Here is a 6461-nt window from a genome sequence, read left to right as displayed (position 1 = left end):
TCGATTTAGTAAATGCATTTACAATGGAGATGTTTCATCAAATGTTCCAGACAAAGCACTCGGGATATCTTCATATCTCAAAAATATATTGCTGCTATAGAAGCTTAGGAACTGGTTATTTACAGGTATCCATTCAAGGAAAGTGCGATTACAGTATTTACCGTACGTAATGTATATGTTTATATATAAAACGTTTTTAATAAATTTTTTTTTTCAATTTTTAAAAAAAATTAAAAGAATTTATAGATATACATGTATACGAACATTTGTGTATAATTTGTATTATTTATTTTACGTCATTTTTATAGAACTTTCCTTCTTGCAATAGCAAGCAGATACAATAACAAAATTTCCTTATCTTACATTGTAGATAAAAGAAATATGCAGCTTGGAGAAAGTTGCTTTTCGGATGAGCAGTGCTATAGGTCAAATGATCGACGAAAATGTTTAAGGAATCGCTGCTCATGTGTAGATGGATATAAGGAATATATTGATGCTGATAAATGTGTACTTGGTATGTTGACGAATGCTTTTTTAATACCTCATATAAATTCATATTAATCATGATACCTAATTAATAAATAAATATATACATTCAATAATTGTTGCTTCTTCAAGTTAAAGGTAAATATTGTAGAAAACTGTCCCCATTCTCTTGCTTTTGTCTTTTTTAAATTGCTATTAAGTATTTTAATCATTCTTAAGATTTCTTTAGAAACCCTTTTTAAAAACGGAGCTTCAAAATATGGTGAGGAATGCCTATTTAGCGAACAATGTGCTTTTTACGGAGGAGTCTGCTCAAGAAACCGAAAATGCTCCTGCCGATCTGGTCATTTGTACAACAACGAGAAAAAACAATGTTATCAAGGTTAGTCACACAAAAAAGGGTTCTGTTGCAATTGGTAATAATCTTAATCTTCAATTAAAAAAGATATGCTTAAAAAATCTTCTTTTGCAACATATTGTGAAGGTATATATATACAAAATATTTATATTACAATATTAATATATTAATACTTATGAATCAATGTTACGTGTTGGGGTTATTTCTAATTCTTGAAATCTCCCGTATAGCACACAGTATACACTTATTTCATGACTACGAGGGGAACAGTCAAACTGTTGTCCCGGGGTAATGGTGAAAACCTGGAAAACAGATGCCCGAGGCCGAAAGCCGAGGGCAAGAGTTTCTCAGGTCTTCCACATTATCGAGGGACAACAGTTTGACTGTTTCCCGAGTTGTCATGAAATAAGTGTTTTATTACATAACCTACATAATTTCTTAAAGTAATGATATAGACATGATAATCATTGGATTTTAGAATAAAATCGGCAAAAGCGTTTATTTCTTGATACCACACTAAACAAAAGACTAATCAAATTTTCACCCCAATTGGTTTAAAAACAATACATTGATAAAATATCAATTTATCAGTGCCTCACTTGTAAACAACATAATAATGTCTTGAAGGTTTGAATATAACACGCTGAGTTGGACGTTTAACGCAAAAATCTATAATGAGTGAAAGGGGCATAGTATTACATTGATAGTGATATTAAATTAAACATATAATTATATAGGTATCAGGATTACTTTTCAAATGATAATTTCAAATTGAATGCATTAAATTGCTTTATTTTATACATAATCCAATGTTATGTAGCTGTAAAGTACGGGAAATTGAGTTTGACGTCATAATGGATATTTCAGCCAGGCAACAGTTCATTCTGTGGCCCGGTCAACAGTTCGACTGTTTCATGATCACGCAAAAGCAAAACATAAATCAAGAAATAGTTCAAAATGCCTAATTACAACTTATATAGTAGGTTAGGTAATACTATGATTTGTGTAATTATAACCAAATATAATACATTCCCCAAAAAACGTTGAACTACGTACTCTTTTGTAAACCATACTTTTAGATAGAACTCTCGTTATATTAAGGATAGACAAAAAAAAAAAAACAAATCCAGAATCTGAACAATAGATGTAGGAAGACGTCAAATTACGTTATAATGATCTGACGCTTCTATAAACGCACCGGCATTATTTTAGATGCAATATCTTCCATAACCAATAAAACTAGGTTATAACGAAGTCATTTGGACCTATTAAACTACTTTGCTATATTCATAATTCATTACAACCGTGTAAGAAATTCATTAAATTATTTACATAGTTGGGGATCCAAAAAGACTTTGCTATATCCGTAAATTCGCTACATGTATATACGTGTTCGTACTAAATGAGTTTTTCTGTAATATATGGCCTATATATATATATATATATATATATATATATATATATATATATATATATATATATATATATATATATATATATATATATATATATATATATAAAGTAACACCGACAACACATGTTGCAATAAGGTTAGCACTTTCGTTTCAAATTCTTCAGAAGTTTTACTTTCAACATTTGACGTTAAAATGTTATAATTTAATTTTGTTTCTACATGTATTCTAGTCTCTCATTGGTTGATTACCAAAAAGGAACGCAAATTATTTCTTAATAACCTGGTTTGGTATGGGGACACATCCCCTTGACAACCAACTGAATCATCTGTATCCATACATTCCCCTCATTTCCAGTCCTTGGAATTCATGGGAAATTCAAGTTTTAATAAATGTACCTTTAACTTCAAACAGTAGCTCGATTTTACCTCTTGTACACAATCATCATGGCTGCTAGATCTGTATATCAGTTATTACCTCCCCTTGTTTCATATCACTTCCGTAACTAGGAATGTATTATTGAGCTGCAAATTTCGAACTCGTAAAAACCAACACAATTTTACACCCACAGTTGTTGAACTGTTTTAAAATTAAACTACAAGGAATGACTCCAATTCTTGGCCTAATTATTCGATGCTAACCTGGTTTGGTTCAGTTTACGCTTTTTATAATTCCTTAAATATTGTCCACACTTATATACAAAACACCTCTATTCAATTTTTACATAATCACGTTTACTTTAATAATGATGTTCGTGTTTAAATCTTTAATTTTGAAATTATAGGTCTTTTAAATCTTTAATAATATTGTTATTAATAAAAACAATGTTCCGCATTCTTAAACAAATAGATTCAAAATTTATATACTTTTACCCGCACTCTGACGTTCTTTTTTCCACACAAAAATGAAATTATTGATGAAATTTCTCTACAAATGTCAAAAATTGTGTGTAACTTCAACGTTTTTATCACATAAAAATGAAAGAGTTACCGTATAGCCGGTTATTTGGCGGGGATATAATGTTGTCGATTTATAAAAAAAATCATCAAAATAAACTTTATGCATAAAATGGCCCTGTATACCAATTGATTCATCAACACTGGATTTTCCATATGAAGCATTAAAATAAAAAAGAGAGAAATAGTGCTTTCATATCGTAATAAAAATTTTCTCCTTAAAGTCCAGATCCTTGAGAACTGGCTTTTTGAAATTGCAATGTTCTTGAATTTTTAGGTAAACAGGTATAATTGAGTACTTTCCGTGAAGAGAAATTATATGAGAACAAGTACTCTCTTATCTAAAACAAATAAAACATGTCTTTTAATCCTCAAAAACAGTTCTATCATTTACTTGTTGTATATTTTAGATCAGTAGTTGCGCTCTATATTAAATATCTAAAAATAGCTTTAAATATTTGCAGTTTTTGTACACTTTTTTCAGAATATAAGGGAATTGGCGCAATTCGTGAAGTCATAATGCATAGACAAGCCATAAAATTTCGTCATTTTTGATAGATACGGAGTCACCAAAAATCTAAGTGATGTTCAATGCATTGTTAACTAAAGACTATGGATTTTCAGTTTTTCAGAAATACATAGGGCCAAATAAGGCAAAAGTGAACCTTATTCTTTATAGTCTGCACGCCTTGCGTTTGTAAACTTCCCGATTTTTTGAATGATGGTTACGGCATGTCGATATATCCATACAATTTATATTATTTTAAATAAATTAAAATAATTACATATAATTCTTTATCCTAACCTTTTTTTAAAAAAAATGGATTAAACTTTTACTCCAATCAATCCTAAAGAAAAAAAGAGAAAGGTCATGTTTGTTTCGAGTCACCTGTCTTTTATGACCAATACAATCTTGAGCAACAAAGTTTATTTAACAATTATTGTTTTACACTACATGTACTTGATATAATTCAAAAATTATATCAATTAATATGTGAAAGTAATAGCTCTTGGGATTGTTTGTTCACGTAAACACAAACGTAAACGTAAACAACGCTTGGAATGCATAGTCAGCATATAATATCTCAACATACTTGGAACGCTCAAGAAAAGAAATATAGGCGTCCTTAAGCTATGAACTTATATAACCAAAAATCGATAAAAATACAACAAAGACTTAATATATGGGCAAAATTAATGTAGCTTACATATAAACTAATTTTTAAAAGAAAAAAAGGTCGTATCCTACTTTCGTTTTTAAATTCATATATATTTATTTTGTTATGATTTAAAAAAATGTTTTTGCATTATTTATGCAGTTTGAATAATAGCTACATATGCAATTGCAAATTTGGGGTGCGATTTATCCATAGAATCTGGTTTTTTCCCCAGGATTTCCCAACAACTTTGGTCAGTTTGGGAGGGTGTAACAAGAGCGCGGTTTGTATAAAGTACCTGCGGCTTTAAAGTAAAAATTTGAATTTACCAAAATATTATACACCAAAATTAGTGGTATACCTTGGCAACCTAAAATCGCCATATCTGTGTCCCGCCAAAAAATCCGGCTATACGGTATTTATGCTAAATCTCCATAGCATTGTCAAAATTGTGTAAATAATCTTGCATTCTAATCTAATTCTAAAATCTTCATTTTTTCACTTAAGTAGGTTTATATGTGTAAATTATTAAAAAAAATATATATAATTTATTCTTATTCCTTTTTCGGTAGAGAACTTGTACAAACAACTTATTGTATGAACATTTACAGTAAAGCATATTATCCAATATCAGATATTTTTACCAATGTTTTATTAGGATATGCAAGTGTGGCATTACATTTAAATTTGTTAAAATCGTAAAGACTTTGAATCTTATTAACCAGCATACATATGTTTTTCATTTACTTAACCATTTTATATTACTATCTATAACCATTTCTTAATTTGTAGTGGTAAACGTGCTGGGCTCTGCAGTAGGAACAGGTATTTTTGGTTTAATATTTGGTATCTTGCTAGGATTTGTCGTCGTGTTCCTTATCCAGAAAAGAAAATAGAGGTAAAATAGTACTAGGCAATTGTTGAAATGGATAATTTAATCAAAAATTGTTTTAGGCAGAGAGTTCACTGAGTCAAAATTACTAAAATCTCAATCCTCATGCACTTTTTTTTATTATTTTCACCTATTTTTTCTTCAAATGTACAAATGTTCCACTTCATGTCATTGACAAAAATATTTTACTCTACCTAACATCAATCAGTTTGAAACATGTATTTAACGTAACTGAAATGAACTTTATTTGATGTCTTTTCAGGGGAAAAAAATTATATTTTTATTACTGGATGATTCATCTTCTAGAATGTGTAACTTGTTTACTTTTTAAAATATAAACACTTACAATATATTGATTCTGTAACTTAATAACGACATGGTGTATTTAGACTTGTTTAAATCTGAGCTTTTTTTCTTTACTAGTGCTACATGTACATTTTATAAGAAGACATAATAAAAATTGCAATAATATTAAAAATATATTCTTGATTGTTTTCGTTTTTTAAATGTTTGGTTTGCTCGTTAGAATATATATTCATTTTTTGTTTACTAGCAATATCTATATATGTTTCCATTTCCAATTGTTTTCTCTATGATAAACACTTGAAAAATTTATCGTGTTAGTTTCTTCTAGATGATATCTGTGGTATGTATATTTCTCTATAGAAATATTACTGAAAGGTCAAATGTCAACCTGCATGTATAAGAGTGGCGTATGAATACAATGAAGAAAAAATAGATGTTTTAACTTTTATTTGATTGTTTTCTAGCTAAATCGATACGATATATTTTTTCCAAACTCCTAAATAGACAGTGATTTCTTAAGTATTTGCAGAAAATTAAGTTCATTACAACATCCAAAGGGTAAAAGATAATTCCATGAGGATTTTTTACGGCAAAAACACAAGATTATAAACAGGATCACGTCTTTTATCTTGATGCTTCACAATGTAACTATTTTTCACTGAATCAAGTAAATTTATTTACAAACACCAGGAAAGACATTTGGTTTACATCAATATCGACTGTATCTAATATAAAATACTATTTAAAATCCTATATTTCTAGAATCTGCATGATGAAGAATCTTACGATATAAAAACACACAGGATTATTCATCTTTTTTTTTGTTTTGAAATGAGACAAGGGAAAATCCTATTTTTTTAAATTAATGACTAAAACGTTAATGAAAAATGTTTT

At 28.9% G+C, this 6461-nt stretch overlaps 1 long non-coding RNA gene across 1 annotated transcript; it reads left to right on the top strand.

Annotated features, from left to right (window-relative positions):
* The first annotated feature begins 429 nt into the window (after positions 1–429).
* On the top strand, positions 430–5235 carry LOC134282619 (uncharacterized). Its single transcript, XR_009995323.1, has 3 exons — positions 430–514; positions 706–868; positions 5162–5235. It is a non-coding gene; the product is annotated as an uncharacterized LOC134282619 (long non-coding RNA).
* The last annotated feature ends 1226 nt before the right edge of the window (positions 5236–6461 follow it).

Source organism: Saccostrea cucullata, unplaced genomic scaffold (genome assembly GCF_032062105.1).
Source record: "Saccostrea cucullata isolate Sc308-1 unplaced genomic scaffold, CSIRO_AGI_Scuc_v1 ctg4811, whole genome shotgun sequence".
NCBI lineage: Eukaryota > Metazoa > Mollusca > Bivalvia > Ostreida > Ostreidae > Saccostrea > Saccostrea cuccullata.
This window is presented reverse-complemented; position numbering and strand designations above follow the sequence as displayed.